Source organism: Sinocyclocheilus anshuiensis, unplaced genomic scaffold (genome assembly GCF_001515605.1).
Source record: "Sinocyclocheilus anshuiensis isolate Anshui unplaced genomic scaffold, SAMN03320099.WGS_v1.1 scaffold78, whole genome shotgun sequence".
NCBI classification, from domain to species: domain Eukaryota; kingdom Metazoa; phylum Chordata; class Actinopteri; order Cypriniformes; family Cyprinidae; genus Sinocyclocheilus; species Sinocyclocheilus anshuiensis.
The window spans coordinates 3,381,335-3,401,243 of NW_015544250.1; the positions used below are offsets into that span (position 1 = coordinate 3,381,335).

At 37.2% G+C, this 19,909-nt stretch overlaps 2 long non-coding RNA genes across 2 annotated transcripts in view; one reads left to right on the top strand and one right to left on the bottom strand.

The window, feature by feature from the left end:
- The window catches only part of LOC107697866 (uncharacterized), a 62,721-nt gene that overhangs the window by 20,621 nt on the left and 22,191 nt on the right, over positions 1-19,909 (bottom strand). The window lies entirely within an intron of this gene.
- The window catches only part of LOC107697865 (uncharacterized), a 19,459-nt gene continuing 13,548 nt past the window's right edge, over positions 13,999-19,909 (top strand). Inside the window, exon 1 of the long non-coding RNA XR_001635265.1 lies at positions 13,999-14,106. This is a non-coding gene — a long non-coding RNA (uncharacterized LOC107697865). The remainder of the gene's footprint in view (positions 14,107-19,909) is intronic.

Genomic DNA, 19,909 nt, shown 5'->3' on the forward strand with positions numbered 1-19,909 from the left:
TCACTGTGAGATTATGTAGGGTAGATACTACGATTTCTAACTAATTACTTTGGAAATGAGTCAGGAAAGTCAGGAAAGTGACCAGCTGGCACCAGAAGAACCCTCACTGTCCCAAACCCTTCATTAGAGACCATCCTACATTAACTATGACGTCAAAGGGAGTAGACAGGAAAAAATGAGAATCATTTCACATTTTTAAGACCTTCCAAAATTTCCCACTTGTAAAACATGTCAAAACATATTTTGTCTAATTACAGTTCATTTTGAATGACTATCGGTGGAGAAAGAGGCTTTCTCAAAAGAATAATGTAGCTATCGCATCAGTAGAAGCTAACTGCTAAAGCTAATTTGCAAACAGAAGCCATAAGAATCCATTCAAGAATGACAACTATATCGATAACTATCACTATAATGATTGTTCTAATTTTAATAATTGTTCTAATCCTATGAGAATAGGGAAGACCATTCCACAGCTATAAAAACAACCCAAAGGAACGATATTGCTGGAATCGCTTTTAGAATGTTTTTTCAGCAGATGAATAATAAAAACATTGAGAGGCAATCAGAATCCACCTTTAAAAAGCTTGAACATTTAAAGCGGCAGAAGACAGAACTGCAGTGCATGTTTATAAAGAGAATGTTATTTTCATTTGGTGTGGACGCTAATATAGTTATCGTATGAACAGGCCTTTAAAGGCCTAGCGTTCTGCGGGTCAAAGAGAGGGTTGAAAAGAGTCCTGAAAAACTCAACTATGGACTAACATTATAAGTGGACCACAGCAGAGAAAATAAACAACAGAAATGATGACCAGTACAAGTCATCAAAACGTGCATTTAAATAGCATTCCGCATTAATCAGAATAAGGTCTTCAAAGGCTTGCATTTGAAAGTAAGCCTGAAGAGAGTTAATGTCAAAGTTTAGGTGAATATAAATCAGAATGTGAAAGACGCTGCAGACAGAAGCAGGGGAGCTAGAAAACAAACAAACAATAAGGCTTCAATATTTGCCCTTCATCGTTATCAGTGAGGCTGTTTGCTTCTGATCCCATTCGCCATGCTCCTGAGCCGAGACGGCAGCTACCGAGACCAAGAGAGAGAGCAGGCAACAGCAGGGAAATCACACCCAAAAAGCCCCTATTGAACCATCAAGTAACAGGCTTTGTTGAGACAATGCTAGCCTGGGGCTGGTGGAAAGATGGGTGTATTTCAGGCAGCCAATAAACACTGGGCTCCCGGAGGGCATAGTGGAGGGAGGAGACATCGAAATAGAGAGAGAGCGAGAGAGATAAAAGGAGAAACGGAAGCAAACTTCTCATTCTCTCACCATAAACTGTGACTTTAACCCTCGCCTCATAAACTTATGAATGGATCAATGGCGCACACTCCCCCACAGAAGTGCTAAGCAACACCTATGCACAGCGTAGTAGGCTTAAGAAGCCATTCTCTCCAAAGCCTGCATTTCTGCAATGCTGGATTAGTCCAATTTGCAGAGATTAAGAAATTGGAGCCTTTCTTTTACTGGTTTAATTTTTGGGATGGGTGGGTGAGGGTTTAAATGGATCGTCAAGTGTCGTCGATTAAGCTCATTAACCCTTTAAAGGAGCTGCCTGACACGTGCGCCCATCAGATCCTTTGAAAATGAGAATCAATAAGGACCATAATTTCTCATGCTTGTCTGGGTGGTGAACACGGAGTGGAGAACTTCACATTTATCATGAACTAGGACAGTGAACACAAAACCGGATGTGTTTAACATAGGAAAGAGCTTTAAATGGGTGTGTGGCTACGAGTTTAAGTACTTTTTAAAAAAAAAGTCCCCTTATAATCAGTAAAGCTGTCTATACACTGTTTGATGAATGAAACTCCTACTTACATCATACGTACATCTGCACTTTGTTGTTTATGATGAGAGAATATACTCAGCGAGCGTGCGCACTGAACAAAACTCTGGTGTTTCAGCGATGACTCATCTAAACGCCTCTGATTGGCCGCTGCGTTCATAAACTCAACAGACTCGTGTGTGATTGGTTATAAGACGCAACACTGTAAAAACGCAGAAAAAGATTCATGGTGCAACATCGAGCAGATCTAAATTTAATGCTGAAGTCAACACTTTTCATTTCATTTTCATTTTATTCGCAACTGCCGAAATGGATTTAGTTTAACTGCAGCAGCATTTTTGTCCACGTGTGTTGCCATAGTTTCTACAAGCGGAAACCGATAGCACGGATATTACATCATCGACAGGCAACAATGAACAGAGTGAAATGATATCGCTCATCAGCTGGAAGGGGGCCAACACTTTTTCACACCACTGTACTTGTCAGCCAGCCTATTTTGTGTAAGAAAGAAAAAAAACTGGACCCAGTCACTGTGAGGTAATAGCGATTATGTAGGGTAGATACTACGATTTCTAACTAATTACTTTGGAAATGAGTCAGGAAAGTGACATACACTGACAGCTGGCACCAGAAGAACCCTCACTGTCCCAAACCCTTCATTAGAGACCATCCTACATTAACTATGACGTCAAAGGGAGTAGACAGGAAAAAATGAGAATCATTTCACATTTTTAAGACCTTCCAAAATTTCCCACTTGTAAAACATGTCAAAACATATTTTGTCTAATTACAGTTCATTTTGAATGACTATCGGTGGAGAAAGAGGCTTTCTCAAAAGAATAATGTAGCTATCGCATCAGTAGAAGCTAACTGCTAAAGCTAATTTGCAAACAGAAGCCATAAGAATCCATTCAAGAATGACAACTATATCGATAACTATCACTATAATGATTGTTCTAATTTTAATAATTGTTCTAATCCTATGAGAATAGGGAAGACCATTCCACAGCTATAAAAACAACCCAAAGGAACGATATTGCTGGAATCGCTTTTAGAATGTTTTTTCAGCAGATGAATAATAAAAACATTGAGAGGCAATCAGAATCCACCTTTAAAAAGCTTGAACATTTAAAGCGGCAGAAGACAGAACTGCAGTGCATGTTTATAAAGAGAATGTTATTTTCATTTGGTGTGGACGCTAATATAGTTATCGTATGAACAGGCCTTTAAAGGCCTAGCGTTCTGCGGGTCAAAGAGAGGGTTGAAAAGAGTCCTGAAAAACTCAACTATGGACTAACATTATAAGTGGACCACAGCAGAGAAAATAAACAACAGAAATGATGACCAGTACAAGTCATCAAAACGTGCATTTAAATAGCATTCCGCATTAATCAGAATAAGGTCTTCAAAGGCTTGCATTTGAAAGTAAGCCTGAAGAGAGTTAATGTCAAAGTTTAGGTGAATATAAATCAGAATGTGAAAGACGCTGCAGACAGAAGCAGGGGAGCTAGAAAACAAACAAACAATAAGGCTTCAATATTTGCCCTTCATCGTTATCAGTGAGGCTGTTTGCTTCTGATCCCATTCGCCATGCTCCTGAGCCGAGACGGCAGCTACCGAGACCAAGAGAGAGAGCAGGCAACAGCAGGGAAATCACACCCAAAAAGCCCCTATTGAACCATCAAGTAACAGGCTTTGTTGAGACAATGCTAGCCTGGGGCTGGTGGAAAGATGGGTGTATTTCAGGCAGCCAATAAACACTGGGCTCCCGGAGGGCATAGTGGAGGGAGGAGACATCGAAATAGAGAGAGAGCGAGAGAGATAAAAGGAGAAACGGAAGCAAACTTCTCATTCTCTCACCATAAACTGTGACTTTAACCCTCGCCTCATAAACTTATGAATGGATCAATGGCGCACACTCCCCCACAGAAGTGCTAAGCAACACCTATGCACAGCGTAGTAGGCTTAAGAAGCCATTCTCTCCAAAGCCTGCATTTCTGCAATGCTGGATTAGTCCAATTTGCAGAGATTAAGAAATTGGAGCCTTTCTTTTACTGGTTTAATTTTTGGGATGGGTGGGTGAGGGTTTAAATGGATCGTCAAGTGTCGTCGATTAAGCTCATTAACCCTTTAAAGGAGCTGCCTGACACGTGCGCCCATCAGATCCTTTGAAAATGAGAATCAATAAGGACCATAATTTCTCATGCTTGTCTGGGTGGTGAACACGGAGTGGAGAACTTCACATTTATCATGAACTAGGACAGTGAACACAAAACCGGATGTGTTTAACATAGGAAAGAGCTTTAAATGGGTGTGTGGCTACGAGTTTAAGTACTTTTTAAAAAAAAAGTCCCCTTATAATCAGTAAAGCTGTCTATACACTGTTTGATGAATGAAACTCCTACTTACATCATACGTACATCTGCACTTTGTTGTTTATGATGAGAGAATATACTCAGCGAGCGTGCGCACTGAACAAAACTCTGGTGTTTCAGCGATGACTCATCTAAACGCCTCTGATTGGCCGCTGCGTTCATAAACTCAACAGACTCGTGTGTGATTGGTTATAAGACGCAACACTGTAAAAACGCAGAAAAAGATTCATGGTGCAACATCGAGCAGATCTAAATTTAATGCTGAAGTCAACACTTTTCATTTCATTTTCATTTTATTCGCAACTGCCGAAATGGATTTAGTTTAACTGCAGCAGCATTTTTGTCCACGTGTGTTGCCATAGTTTCTACAAGCGGAAACCGATAGCACGGATATTATGTAATTGATAGGCGACAATGAACTGGGACGAGCCATTATTTAAAATTGGAATTTCTCTGGGAATCTTTGGGAACTTTTGGGATAATGTAAGTGCACAACTGCATGAAATATATAACAATGTGCAAGTGGTTTTTGGATATTTTATTATTACATTCTTACCTATTGTGCCTTTAAGCAACTCTTTAAAATGTATGAAAACAGTTACATTAGGTTACATTACAAACAAACAAACAAATAATTAAATAAAAACAACTCAAGAGAAATATATTTAAGACAATAGAAAAATGTTAAGGTAAATCTGATTAAAAACTAACTGGATCAGAGCTAAAGTATTTGGAATGTTAAATGTTAGTGGAAAATGTCCATAGTTAATGTGATGAACACTACAGGAACTGACTTCATACAGTCAGAAAAAATATATATAAAATCTAATTTAAATAAATAAAAGTATTTGAGATCATTTACTCTGAACACACTCTTGAGTTCAATGGAATGGAACAGAATTCCAAGTTCTTGAATATTTGACATCATCTTAAAAAATGTCACAATTTCACCAACATTTTCACATAAACCAATAAAAACAAATTTTGTGTGAATAGCCCCTAAGCAAAGTGAAAAAAGGTCTAGAATTGTTTGTCTGCAGCTCCCACTTGATTTGATAGTTTATATTCAAATGCAGTTGAATTTGCACATCAAACATCAAGTGTCCAAATACTGTTTTGGCTTGTGATAAAGTTTATGTAAAGAAGCTCACCTGTCAGCAAAGCACTTATGCTGGAGTAGAGTAAAGATAGACAGATACAGTAGATAGACCCGTCATCTCATGCTATAAAACTGAAATCTGAAGGACGTTTGGATTCATGCTCTGCCAAGGGCAAAAGAAGGACATGGCACTTTGATGAAGTTCCATTGTCCCTTTGAACCCCTTTGAAAGCAGGAGAAAGCAGATATTTTTCATACATATTTCTGGGTTTAATCTGACGTTCAGCGCAGTGCCTTTGGTTCCTAGTGGGATTGGATGGAGTTTAAATGTTAGCTCAGTGGGTGTGGGCTCTCTGCTCTTCCTGCCCTTTGATGCCTGCCACCCTCGGTCTGTATGTCAAAAATAGAGAAAAACACACAGATAGAGAGCGAAAGAAGAGAAGGACGACTAAGGTGATATGTAATGGCGGCTTTAATGTGCTTAACAAATCTTTTAGCATGCTAATTATTAACCAGACGGACGCTTTTTGAGTTTTCGCTACAAAGCGATCGTTTGAGTGAAAACAGCTTAGCTGAGAACAGACAGACATATTCACAGAGAGAGAGAAGAATGAACAGGATGCTGAGTAGACGGGAGGAGGAAGTGGAAATACCATCTTTTATACACAGGGCTGTCATAAGGAGACCGTGTCCAAAGGACCTGCTGATTTCAGATGAGTTTTTAGATTTGTGCAGTGCTTGAAAAGAAGATGGAAAATAGCTTATGGCTACTTTGCTCCTTTTTTCTTTCTTTTTTAAGGTAACATGTTGGTATTTTAGCTTTGAATTTCTTTGCTTTAAAATCTAAATATTTTTTAAAGGGACAATTCACCCCTCAAACAATCGCCCAAAAATTCTAAGGAAACTCTCAAACTGTTCACAGTACTTTATCATGGTTTCCATAGAAATATTAAGCAGCTGTTTTCAACATTGATGATAATAAGAAATGTATATTGAGCAGCAAATCAGCATATGAGAATGACTTCTGAAGGATCATGTGACACTGATGACTGGAATAATGGCTGATGAAAATTCAGCTTTGCCTTCACAGTAATATATATATATATTAAAATATATTAAAATAGAAAACAGTTATTTTAAATTGCAATAATATTTCAGAATATTACAATTTTTACTGTACTATCGATCAAATAAATGCAGCCCTGGTGAGCATAAGAAACTTCTTTCAAAATATGTAAAAAATCTCACCAACCTGAGGCTTTTAAACGGTAGTGCAGCTCCACTCAAACCTCAGCAACTGTTAATTTGTTAGATCAGAAACTCAGAAGTCAGAGAATGAACTATAGACCTGATTTCATTGAACTCTCTGTATCAATAGTAATCAATCTGAACACAAAGGTCTATTTTTCTGCTCTTACGGCTTTTATAAAAAAATAGTTTCTTTCTCCAAGCCTGTTAGTTGACTTGCAAGGTAACTATCAACCACTCGCACCTTTTTCAATAATTTCTCATAATTTTGTTCTAATGCTTAAGATGTTGGAACTATTCAAATAAACCCGTCATGTAAGCCCTTCATCAGCTCCCAGGTATATAATGTCCAGAAAGGTGGTATTTACAGTCAGAATGGTTAAAGAAATGAGAGTGAGGAGGCGGTGCTGCCACTTTTAAAAATAACAATGATGTTTAAGCAGAACTATAGAGCTTTTACATGAATATTAAAAGGGTTTCAAATTTCCTTTCCAAATGTGCATATCTGAACTTAGCAAAGCACCAGGTTTGATGTCAACGATGCCAAATGCTCAGATGAACCATGATGCAATTTTTGAGATCTGAGAGCGATGAAACATTTTCAAATAGCTTTTTTTTTCTGTAAAAGAAAGACATGCAGGTTTGATCTGACATGAGGATGAATAAATGACAGAATTTCCAATTTTCCAACACAAACATAATTTCAGTTTCTGAGATGAATAGAGCCTGTGACTTCTCTTTCTGCACTTCTGAGCTCATCTCTGGTTCTGCTGAGCTCTCACAGCCTGTCCTTCACATCTGGCCCTCTGCAGCAGCTCTCAACCCACTCACGGAAGACTGATATATACTGGCACACTTGTTCTTTAGCCATGCACACTACATGTGGGCATCCCAGACTACATCTCTAAAACTCAGACAGGTGTGAGTGCTCAGACTGACAGAGGAGTCACTGAGGCCACCCATATACATGGCCAAAATACAGACTAGCAAGACTTTACGGTTCACATACTATCCATTTAAAAAAAAAATTGTGAGATTAGAATTACCACAATCCAAATCATCATTGCATCAAAAAAAAAGATTGAAAGGTAGTGTCAAACTACTTCTAGAGCACTGCTGGTGTGGGCATCCCTGCATGCTTTATAGAATAATTTTACCCACAACCCTTTGCACAATGGAAGTTTTGACAGTTCTTTTCTTTTTCAACTTTGAGTTGTGGAAAAATGACAAGGGGGTGTAATAAAAGTGATGCCAATGTTGCCACAGCAGACAATAAATGCATGAATCTAAATGTTAAAGTCAACATCATGAGGAATCAAATTTTTTTCTTGATATGTTTGATAGAGAAGAGTCTATACTATGAAAAGTAATGTAAATTAAAAAACCCAAATTATACGGATAAGCTGAGCTGCAGAAACAACAGTACTTACACGACTTTTGATGTGGTCAAAAAAAACAAAAGACAACAACAACCACCTACACACATAATTGATGAGAAACGTGGCCCACCTAGTAAGATAATATGTAATAATAGTACTTTTCTGCATATTTTTGAAAGATATAGCAACAGCAGCAGGAGCAGAAATCAATCAATCTATCAATACATCAATCAAAAAATCAATCAATGAAATCAATCAATAAATAAATAGAAATGTCTAATACGTTGTTCTTTGACCTTCAAAATTAGCCATTGACTAAATTTGGCACATTTTGATACAGTAATAAATAGTTAAATAATGAAATGGCAATTTACTCTATTTTCTAAACACATAATATAGATCTTATTGTAGTTATTGTAATTAATCGGTGCATATAAAATTGGTACATTTTTTATTTATTTATTCATTTATTTATTGACCTCATAATATTTAACAAAAAATGTCATTATTAGACCTTCCAGTGAAAATGATAGACTTCTCTCTGGTCACGTATGCAGGATGTATCCAATCATTTAGTCCACTTAACATCCACCACTCCAAGCTCACACTAATCAATCAACAACCAATGCACAAAACCAAGTCACCGCCCTACATTTTTTCTTTTTCAATAATCCGTTACATTTAGCTGTATGTCACAATATGGAAGAAAAGATCAGTCACTATTTCAGTTTCATCGCAAAACACTTTGTTGTTCAAACTTTGTCGTTGTTTTTTTCAGGTCTCGAATTTGGAGTCCAAATCAACTCTCAAGTAAATTTTTCTGTTCTGAGCTTCCATCTCTGCTATACGTCCATGTAGAATCATCTGGGGAACCAATGGAGAGACCAAAATCAGATCCCAGTGAACACAAAGAACTCTATGCATTGCTTCAGAATACTAAAAAAGGATGAAGGAACCCTTGTCTTTCACAGGGAATCAAATGGAAATTTTTTATTCTGCCTGTTCCCATCCGTCTCCCTCTCTATGCCTACCCTCCACAGCCCTTTATTTTTATCTCCACCGATGCGCTTGCGGCAATGTGACTTTGTCTTATTTCACATCCAAAGATCGCCATTGCAACACTATTGCCGAGAGCTAAATAGTCAAAAGTGATCCAAACAAAAGATGAAATGTACAGAGAAAAAAAAAAAAAAAAACAAGTCTTTGAAGTGCTCTATTCATTCATGGGCCATGGCAGTACGATAGACCAAAGGTTTAAAAGGTTTTTGTGGGTTAAAAACTCATCATCCTCAAGGTTGGCAATGTGAGTTCATCAAGTACTTGTACTGGGCCCTATACAATCCTCATAGGAGGCTTGTATGAATCTACGACCAGATATCTGACCAGCTCTCACCTATCCATGTTACCATGCAGGTCCATTAATGACTCCACCATGGGCAGCCCTGGAGGCTCTTGGCACTGCTATGCTGGCTTTATTGACTGTTCTGACATGCAGAGGTCTCAGGAGAGACACTGGGGAGAGCAGTAAGTCACACAGCTGCAGGGCCAATGTGACAGGCCTGACAGACATACTCTCCACGCAGAAAGAGAAACCATGCATTCAGTCTAGGAGATTGGCCCATGGTTGCATTCAGCCACCATGTCTCTTTAAATCTATGCAATATGTCTTGGGGAGACTGGCGGTGCCATCCAGCAAGCAACTTTATGGTAAATGTAATTTATTGCATTATGAATTTATAGGCTCATGTCAAACCTTTTCCTTCCCTCCCATCACTTCCTGTCAGCTAAAAGAAAAAAATAAGGTTTATTATCCCATACAATTCATTATATATATATATATATATATATATATACTGTATGTGATATATATATGTCACTGAGCATGTTTACATGCACATTCTTAATCACCGTTAGATCAAAAATGGCTTAAGAATAAATAAACTGACAAAGCAAGATTTTTGCCCATTACTCCAATGTAAACACCTTAAAGGGACAGCTCACTCAAAAATTAAAATTCTCTCATCATTTGCCCACCCTCAGTGAGTTTCTTTCTTCTGTTGAGCACAAAATAAGATATTTTGAAGAATGTGGGTAACCAAGCAGTTGGCGGTAGCCATTGATTTCCATTGTATGGAAAAAATACTATAGAAGTCAATGGCTACTGTCAGCTGGTTACCAACATTCTTCAAAATATCTTCTTTTGTGTTCAACAGAAGAACAAAATTCATACAGGTTAGGAACAAATGAGCAAATGAAGACAATTTTAATTTTTTGGTGAACTATCCCTTTAACTTGCGTTCTTTCAGCTTATAATAATTGAAGTGTGCATGTGTGATATGTAACAGGAAAGCGTCCTTACTGCGGATTTAAGTGCATCCAACCAGAGCGAGAGTTTGTAAGGGAAAAGGAAATGTACTGTACACACTGACTCTTTCTTGACCCAAGAAATTATAAAAATCTTGAGTAGCCGAAGGAGAATTGAAAAAAATTGTAGACAAACGCGCAAACATGAGAAGAGAATATGAGTTTGTACATTTCCTGCTAACATTTTGGACTACTCTGGGGTTTTTAATGCATTATTTATCACAACTCACATAATAAATAGAATACTCTGAGTAGAATGCATGGATGCTTCTGTTTTAATGCAACCAAATGGAAAATAACCTGATTAAAAAAATAATAATAATAAATACATATATATATACAGGTGCATCTCAATAAATTAGAATGTTGTGGAAAAGTTCATTTCAGTAATTCAACTCAAATTGTGAAACTCGTGTACTAAATAAATTCAATGCACACAGACTGAAGTAGTTTAAGTCTTTGGTTCTTTTAATTGTGATGATTTTGGCTCACATTTAACAAAAACCCACCAATTCACTATCTCAACAAATTAGAATATGGTGACATGCCAATCAGCTAATCAACTCAAAACACCTGCAAAGGTTTCCTGAGCCTTCAAAATGGTCTCTCAGTTTGGTTCACTAGGCTACACAATCATGGGGAAGACTGCTGATCTGACAGTTGTCCAGAAGACAATCATTGACACCCTTCACAAGGAGGGTAAGCCACAAACATTCATTGCCAAAGAAGCTGGCTGTTCACAGAGTGCTGTATCCAAGCATGTTAACAGAAAGTTGAGTGGAAGGAAAAAGTGTGGAAGAAAAAGATGCACAACCAACCGAGAGAACCACAGCCTTATGAGGATTGTCAAGCAAAATCGATTCAAGAATTTGAGTGAACTTCACAAGGAATGGACTGAGGCTGGGGTCAAGGCATCAAGAGCCACCACACACAGACGTGTCAAGGAATTTGGCTACAGTTGTCGTATTCCCCTTGTTAAGCCACTCCTGAACCACAGACAACATCAGAGGCATCTTACCTGGGCTAAGGAGATATATATATATACACACTGTATATATTCATTTTCTTGAAAACTGCTAAGACTGGTTGTCAAACTGGTATTTAACTGGTAGCTATCAGCATGTTGGCATACTCACTGTCTTTATGAGCAAATCATTAAATCACTCAATTATTAAATATACAGATTCATTCAGAAACTACTGTGTTTTGCTCTCAGATGTGCAACGGTTCATTCTGCTTTGCCTTTCTTTGAAAATATAGACAAAGAAACTGGCTATATTGTATTTAAAATGTAAGTTACTCAATTATTTAAATCTAATTGGTCTGCACGTCGCCACATGAACTAATTTTGGATATTTCCCAATGATACAACTCAAACCACTGGTTAAAACAGGATGGGATTAGAAATTAGAAAGATCAACAGTGTTTTCAGGGAAATACACCTACAAAATAACTTGCTCGTCATGTTCTTCTTATAGCTAATAGTTGCTTATAGTTGAAAGTTCTTCAAAAATATCATTCATCATCATCATTCATCGTTTTTAAATGTTAAATGTATTGGTCCTTTTTCAAATATTTATTTTTGAAAAGTCAACATAAAATGGCATTTGCAACCCATGCAACTTCCATAAAGGCCCATTCACACCAAGGATAATAAATATAATGATATATTTAAAAAAAAAATGGTTCTAATTCCATATGACAATAGGAAAGTACTGACGGTAACAGCAGAAAGCAACTATATTGTTGGAATTAATTTCAAGAACAATTTTTATTGCTAATAAACAATAAAAACACTGACAGCTAATCAGAATCCACCTGACTTTAAAGAGCTCAAGGATTTAAAGCAACAGACGACAAAACTGCAGTGTTTGCAAACAGAGTGTTATCTTGCATTGGTGTGGACGCTAATATAACTATTATCATAGTTATCGTTTTTGATATAAACAAGCCTTAAGGGATATAATTCTATGTGAAACAGGATAGTATTTTATCCAATGATAATTTATGGATGTAAAAGGTGTTCTTTATATGACAGGTGGTTGGAAAATAAGAGCCAGTAATTACACTTTGAGGAAAAACTATTATTTGAAAAGACAAATATCTTTTCTTTAGAATAACATGCACCAATGAACCGTTCACTATAATTTCAGGTATATGTACATGGGGTAAATTTGGGTTCCATGTTGACTGTAAGGTCATGTCATCTGTTTTTAATCAGCACACTCTTCAAGCAGTACTCGCTAGTACATGAGACCCACCTTAATGGAGTGCGTTTAGCTGATCAGCCCAATGAGTTTGGTACACAACTGCCTGTGGGCTTCCCTGGGGCCTTCGACTGTCGACTTAATTTAGCCTGTTCCATTTCCCACGCTGGGAGAAATACACAGTCTCTGGCCAATTGAAGCGGAATGGAACCACAAAAAAACCCACCTTCAGGAGGCTGATTTACCTGGGGCCGTTTCCACGGCAACGCACCCCAGGGAGGTCTTGGCGACAAGAGCGAGTATACCCGAGCCCCCACCCCAACTCGATTTTATTCAAGAAAAAAGACGGCATTTCATGCAACATATACATGAGATGGTGTTTTTCTAGCATGCAGGGGAGGCGTGGAGACATACCCTGGATTGTTTTTCCATGCCGATGCACATCCGCTAACCTTTTCAGCAAAGATAGTTCATCTCTGTCACTCGTCTCCACTACAATCGCACACAAGCATCCTGCAAAGGCCGGGCAGAGGCCTGAGAGAGAAAACACACAGTAATTGCTGTCACACAGTGGCTAGATGTGTTAGCCTGCAGTCCTACACATGTATAACCGCCTCAAAGACTTGTGTTTAAAATGGCAAAGGCGGGACGGGTGCAGCCTGTGTCTCGTTTTGTTTTCGTTTTACCTGCTGAGCTGCGGCTTAATGAGAGTGTGTTAATTAAAGGAAGTCTTCATTAGAATTGCTTTTATGTTTTGGAAGCGAAACTTAGTAGTGCTGCCCGCTTGTCAACAAGCAGAAGTTCATCTACAAATATTGTAGTCGTTTAGGCTTAGAAAGAGCAATAGCCTGTGTGCGTCAAAGGATTCGGGAGGATAATAGCTTCGTGACAAGGCAGGCTGTGAGTATGTGCGTCCCATCTGTATGTCTAGCTCCCCACCTGCCCTGTCCTTCTGTCCATCTGTGCAAATGCTCTCACACAATCCCATGCTGCCAGAGACAACATACAATCAGGGCCGGATTAACAATAGGGCTAGGTGGTGCTGAAGCCCCAGGGCCCGAGCAACGAGAGGGCCCGTGATTGGCTGTGGAGTAGATTGACTGGAGCGCCAATCGCCAAAGCCCCACCACGCCCCCACTTTTAGCGCTATTATTTAGTGGAGCTTTGCCGTAAATTCCATATATTACCATTAGATATTGAAACGTCACGTTTGAATTTGGTTTACCAATCAAATGCATTTATTCTGTATTTGACTTTTGAACGAACTGTACGTGTATCTATCAGGTGATCGCTGAGCCTGATGTCCGCATTCACCTCCACTCTTCACTTCGTTCTGGCATAATCTGGAAATGGTCACGCAAAGAACAATCTTCGATAAGTAAAAATGTCAGCTATTCTAAAAAAAATGTGAGAGAGGGGCTCAAAAAAAAAAGAAAAACGTAAAAGACAAACAGCAGAAAAACATAGTCAGTAAAATCCCCAGCTATCAGGTTATTTTACTAAATATGATGATGGAGTAGAAGTTGTGAAACAGCAAGTGGACCAGGCACATGGAGCAGATCAAATCAGCGCCATCGTCCACACAGATTTTAGGTTAGTTTGATTATTAACTTGATGGATGTCTTTGGCTTTTTGTGTTTGAACAAACTCTATATATTCGCTTAAGGGTTGGGAAATAACCCGGTAGAAAAAATGTCAATCGTTTTGCTTGTAAGCTTAAACGCATTTTAAGCATTGGGGTTTAAAAACAAATGGTTTTAAACTATTCATGGACATTAAGCAGCAGGGCAGAATTCTTGTTGGTAAATACGCGCGTTAAGACGGTTTCAGCCTGATACGCGCGGCGCACACCTGCTCGTACAACGCCTGACTAAACTCGAGTTATTTTTCGCACCTTGTGCTTAAACGTTCAAATACACATAGTTATGTGTCAAAATGCCAGTCTTTGCGAGTATCCTCGTCAACACAGTAAGTTGTGTCTTACATGAACGTTAATAGTTAAAGATAAAGCATGTGTAGTAGAAGGCTACATGAGATCCTGGCATTATATGATCTTCACCCAAAAATGAAAATACTGTCATCATTTACTCACCCCTCACGTTGTTCTAAACCTGTATGAATTTCTTTGTTCTCCTCAACAAAATAGAAGATATTTTGAAGAATGTTCATAACCAGAAAGTTTCTGGTCCCCATTGACTCCAATAGTGTTTTTTTTTTGGCATTCAGTCTATTTGTACATTTACGTTATACAATATAATATTTCTTATTCATTTTTTTTTTGTTTTTCAAGTAGGTTGATTTCGTATGTATCTTTGTGCTATTATAATTTGTTGACGCTCTAACTAGCCCTTTCTATTCTATTTTAATTATACTTTATATTTATCTTTTTTATTTAAAAAACAAACACTAGCTTTCTATTTTTTCTATTCTATCTACTTTTTTTTTGTGGTTTGTGTGGTGTGGGTGCTGTGTGTACATTAATGAGGAAAAAAAATTAACTTAAATGATTTTAGCAAATGGCTGCAATATAACAAAGAGTGAAAAATTTAAGGGGGTCTGAATACTTTCCGTACCCACTGTATATTGATCTCTATCCTAAATTTAGGTTACTTCAAAATTGAAAATTGGAAATTTTCTTGCCCTTGAAATATATTTTAAAATAGTTTGGTATATGGAGGTTGAAACTAAATATGTTTTCAATAAAATACATAATATATTTAATTGAGCTTCACTAAATATTTAGTATATATTTAAAATGCATTTTGGGTAGAAAAAATATATTTTTTTGCATTGGAAATGCTCCAAATAATATAATAAAGTCTTTAAAAGGACTTCAACAAAGTCTCTGAATGCTTAAACAAATCATTGATTCCATGAATTGATAATGGATGAAAATGATTGAAAGAACACCCATCCCTTAGTACACCTTCAATACACCCTGCATCTCTGAAAAATGTATGCATTCTTAGTCATAAATGTATAAATCTGTAAAGTTTTCCGTAACCTCACTCTCACCCAAACATTGAGAATATATAGACTTGCTGTCATCTTCGGGAAAGCACTTGTGATTGACAACCCACCCTATTACCAAACACTGCCTGCAGGAAGTGTCAGTCTTTAAGTTATACTCCCTGTTAGCAGGCAGGTCTCTGAGAGCACTAACAAAAACAGCGTTCTTGAATAATGGCATTCTGTGACTGGAGCATGCTCTGAATAATAGAGCATTTTATGAGAAAATATAATGTGGCAATTAAATAACTGTTCTGCATTCCTAAGTTTTGGAGTCTTTAATATGGGGTCGTTGGCCAGTGCCTTCCTATTCATTCAGTCTTGCACTGAAGTGAACAAGTGGAATGTCTGATTTTCTCTTAAGTTGACTGAGTCATGCATAATGAGTCAAGGCTTCAAATGTGTGTGTTTGGATTGGAACACTAGTGTACTTTATATACTGCCTACTTGTTTTGAATGTGAAGTGGTTATGATTCAGCTGGTTAATATGGACCAGTTACCCCCTGCATTTCACATGGTGGAAAGCCCTCCAAAACAGTGGAAAATGGTGACATCTAATATACTGTATTTCAAACCCACAAGGCTTTGGTTAATCTTTAAAACACAATTTAGGATATTTTTTAAATGAAACTTTCTGAGGGTTTCTGTCCCTCCATTGAAAGTCAAGGTAACCAAAACTTAGAAGATCCATTCATATGAATCAAGTGGTTTAATCCAAGTCTTGTGAATAGATACAATCTCTTTATATGATGAACGGATTTAACTTTGGCTTTAAGTGTAGTGTGAAAGTAGCTCAGTTGTGATTTTTTTCATTCATTTGCATGCAGCTGATCGATCTGAATAATTATGCACTAAACTGTTTCCTCATTTCTGATTCACTTTAGTGAAACAGTTTGTTCAGACTGTTTTTGTAAGCAGTTCACTTTTTGTGGACCATTACGTGAATTGTCTGAACAAACTGATTTATTAAATCATTATAGTCTGTAGTGAATTGGTTTATTCCGACGGTTCATGTAAATCAAGTGGTTATTTTTTGGTAAACCATTTACATGAACCATCATCTAACTGATTGACTAAGATAAATCAGAATTAAACAATTCACTGAAGTGAATCATTAAAGTCTGATTCATTTTAGTGTATCTGTTTGTTCTTACGGTTCATGTAAATCAAGTGGTTTACTTTTTTGAGTTATTTATAAACCATCTGAATGAAACGATTCACTAAAATGAATCTGACCATAATGATTCGCCATTAGGATGGTTAATTTAAGTGGTTGACAAAACAGCTTGATTTGCATGAACAGTCTAAAAGAACCAATACTCTAAAATGATTAATTGATTCATTCATTGATTCATCTAAACCTACCATATGCCCATGGTAGCTTGGAAATCACATCATGAGCATCCCAAACTTTGGCAAACTTTTTTTTTTTTTTTGACACCAAATCTCAAACCCTCAAGTTAAGTTTTACACTTTCCAATCTTGTTTTAAGCTACTGTCTTAAGGCTTAAGTAGAGTGGTTGGCTGAATATGTGAGTGTGTTTAAGGCAGAGACAGACAAAGAGAGTGGGAGGGGGGGATGGAGAAGCCACTAGTGAATGTGCAATAGTAACCAGTGGAACTTAATCCAAATCACAGCTTCTCAGCAGTAGACTCCTTCTTTCTTTTCTCGTTTTTGTGATTATTTGACTGTCCACGGGAGTCATCGGAGCAGAGAAATTGCCTGTTATCTGGGGGGTCGATTTCTCATGCGCCCTTAAATTGCTTTGTATTGACACTCTGTCATCTTGTGGATCTTGCCGTTAGCCCCAACAATCTCCCCTCAGGTTTGTGTTGCACCCCTCCTTTAGACACAAAGTACGGTGTGTGTGTGTGTGGTTGTGTGTGAGTGAGCGAGTAACTAATGCATGTCTAATAGGCTTTAACATGATTGTGTATCGTTTGTAGGGGTGCTTGGCCTGCTGTGAGGAGGTTCATGAGCCATTGTCCAACAAGAAGTTGGTATGGCGTTCTAAAATCCATATGAGCTGTTTGGTGTACTTTGGTGTCCATTTTTTATTTTTTTTTTCGATTGTGAAAACTATCATGTTACCTAAAATTACCTTGCATGAAAAGTAGGTAGTTGTAAATATCAAATTTATTTATCATTCTCATGCAATTTGCTGAATTTTTACACTTGACATGAAAATAGCTAGTTGTAAACGTCAAATGTATGTATCTTTCTCATTCAATTTGCTCAATTTTTACACATGGTTGGGCTAAGACTATTTGTTAAGCTCAACTACTCTCTATCCTGTATAAACTACCATTCAAAAGTTTTTTTTCATGGCTTTGAAAAAAAATAAAAAATCCTGTGATGGCAAAACTGAATTTTCAGTAGCCATTACTCCAATCTTTAGTGTCATATGATCTTTATTGTTAGTATTGGAAACAGTTGTATATGATAAATTTTTTAGGATTCCTTGATAAATAAAATGCTCAGAAGAACAACGTTTGTTTGCTGTATAACTCTCTCTCTCTCTCTCTATATATATATATATTTTTAATATATATTTAAATAATGTTTTGTGCAAGAAGATCACACTAAAAATCAATGTTAAATGTCAAAAATTTTGGACCTCATATGAAATAGAATAAATAAAATAAATTTAAAACAGAATATTTTTTTATTTATTACTTACTTACAGTCCCTATTTTGTATCCTACTACAGGAAAGTGCTATAAAGAGTTTTCTTGTCTCACTACATGCAGATACATTTTACTTTAACATTTTTCATGAAGTTTGTGTGTACAGTCATTTCATTCAGTTCAGTCACAGTGGCATGTTTGGCTTGTTAATGTTAAAAGGCCTCTTTTGTGCTCAAATACATCACAAAGTGACAAACCTTGCGAAGATGTAAGGACAGAAATGAATAATCGTGCTCGCATTGTTTGCTTTTGATTGAAGGGGGTCTGAATACTTTCCGTACCCACTGTATGTGGTTGATAAGGTGTTATGGCTGATTTTAGGTGGTTACATACTCTCCCAATTTAAAAAGTCTCTACACACTCTCAGAAAATAGGTACAAAATCTGTCACTGGGCGGTACCCTATCAAAAGGTACCATTTAGATACTAATATGTAGCTTTAAGTTAAATAATGTTTTGTGCAAGAAGATCACACTAAAAATCAATGTTAAATGTCAAAAATTTTGGACCTCATATGAAATAGAATAAATAAAATAAATTTAAAACAGAATATTTTTTTATTTATTACTTACTTACAGTCCCTATTTTGTATCCTACTACAGGAAAGTGCTATAAAGAGTTTTCTTGTCTCACTACATGCAGATACATTTTACTTTAACATTTTTCATGAAGTTTGTGTGTACAGTCATTTCATTCAGTTCAGTCACAGTGGCATGTTTGGCTTGTTAATGTTAAAAGGCCTCTTTTGTGCTCAAATACATCACAAAGTGACAAACCTTGCGAAGATGTAAGGACAGAAATGAATAATCGTGCTCGCATTGTCTGCTTTTGAACATCTTTGTTTCATCACTTGCTCATGACTAGATTATAGGCTGGTGAAAGAACAGTTTTGCTTATGAATGTAGCTTAATTGTAAACATAAGATGATTGCCATGGTGAGTAAAGCACAATGATAGCAGTTAAAAAACAAACAATCCTACACAATAATTCACACTTGCATATAATAAACAAGAATTTTGTATTATCTGAAGTGTACAGTAGTGCATGTTGTGGGTGATTGCTAGGGCATTGCTATGTGGTTGATAAGGTGTTATGGCTGATTTTAGGTGGTTACGTACTCTCCCAATTCAAAAAGTCTCTACACACTCTCAGAAAATAGGTACAAAATCTGTCACTGGGCGGTACCCTATCAAAAGGTACCATTTAGATACTAATATGTAGCTTTAAGGTACCAATTTAATGTAAATAAGGTACAAAGGTGTACCTTTTGAAAAGGTACCATCCCAGTGACAGCTTTTGTACCTTTTTTTCTGAAAGTTTTTCTGACTCGGGCCCTCTTTCAGTGTAAAGGTCTGATCACATTAGCAAAATTTCACATGTCGCATGAAAGAACGTCCATTGTCAATAGTGTTGAGTTGTATGAAGCACTGCTCAAACAGAAGTCACTTTCAAACCTTTCTCTTGGTCAAGTGGATAATTTGCACAACCAACTTGAACATGAGCAAAATCTGCATGGTGAACTTTTTCGCTCTCACTCAAAACTCAATTGTGTGGATTCCTATTGGAATGACTGGATTCAGCCTGCAGAGTGGTACTGGTAAATGTGACCACACCTTAAAGGGTTAGTTCACCTAAAATTAAAATTCTGTCATTAATTACTCACCCTCATGTCGTTCCAAACCCGTAAGACCTTTGTTCAT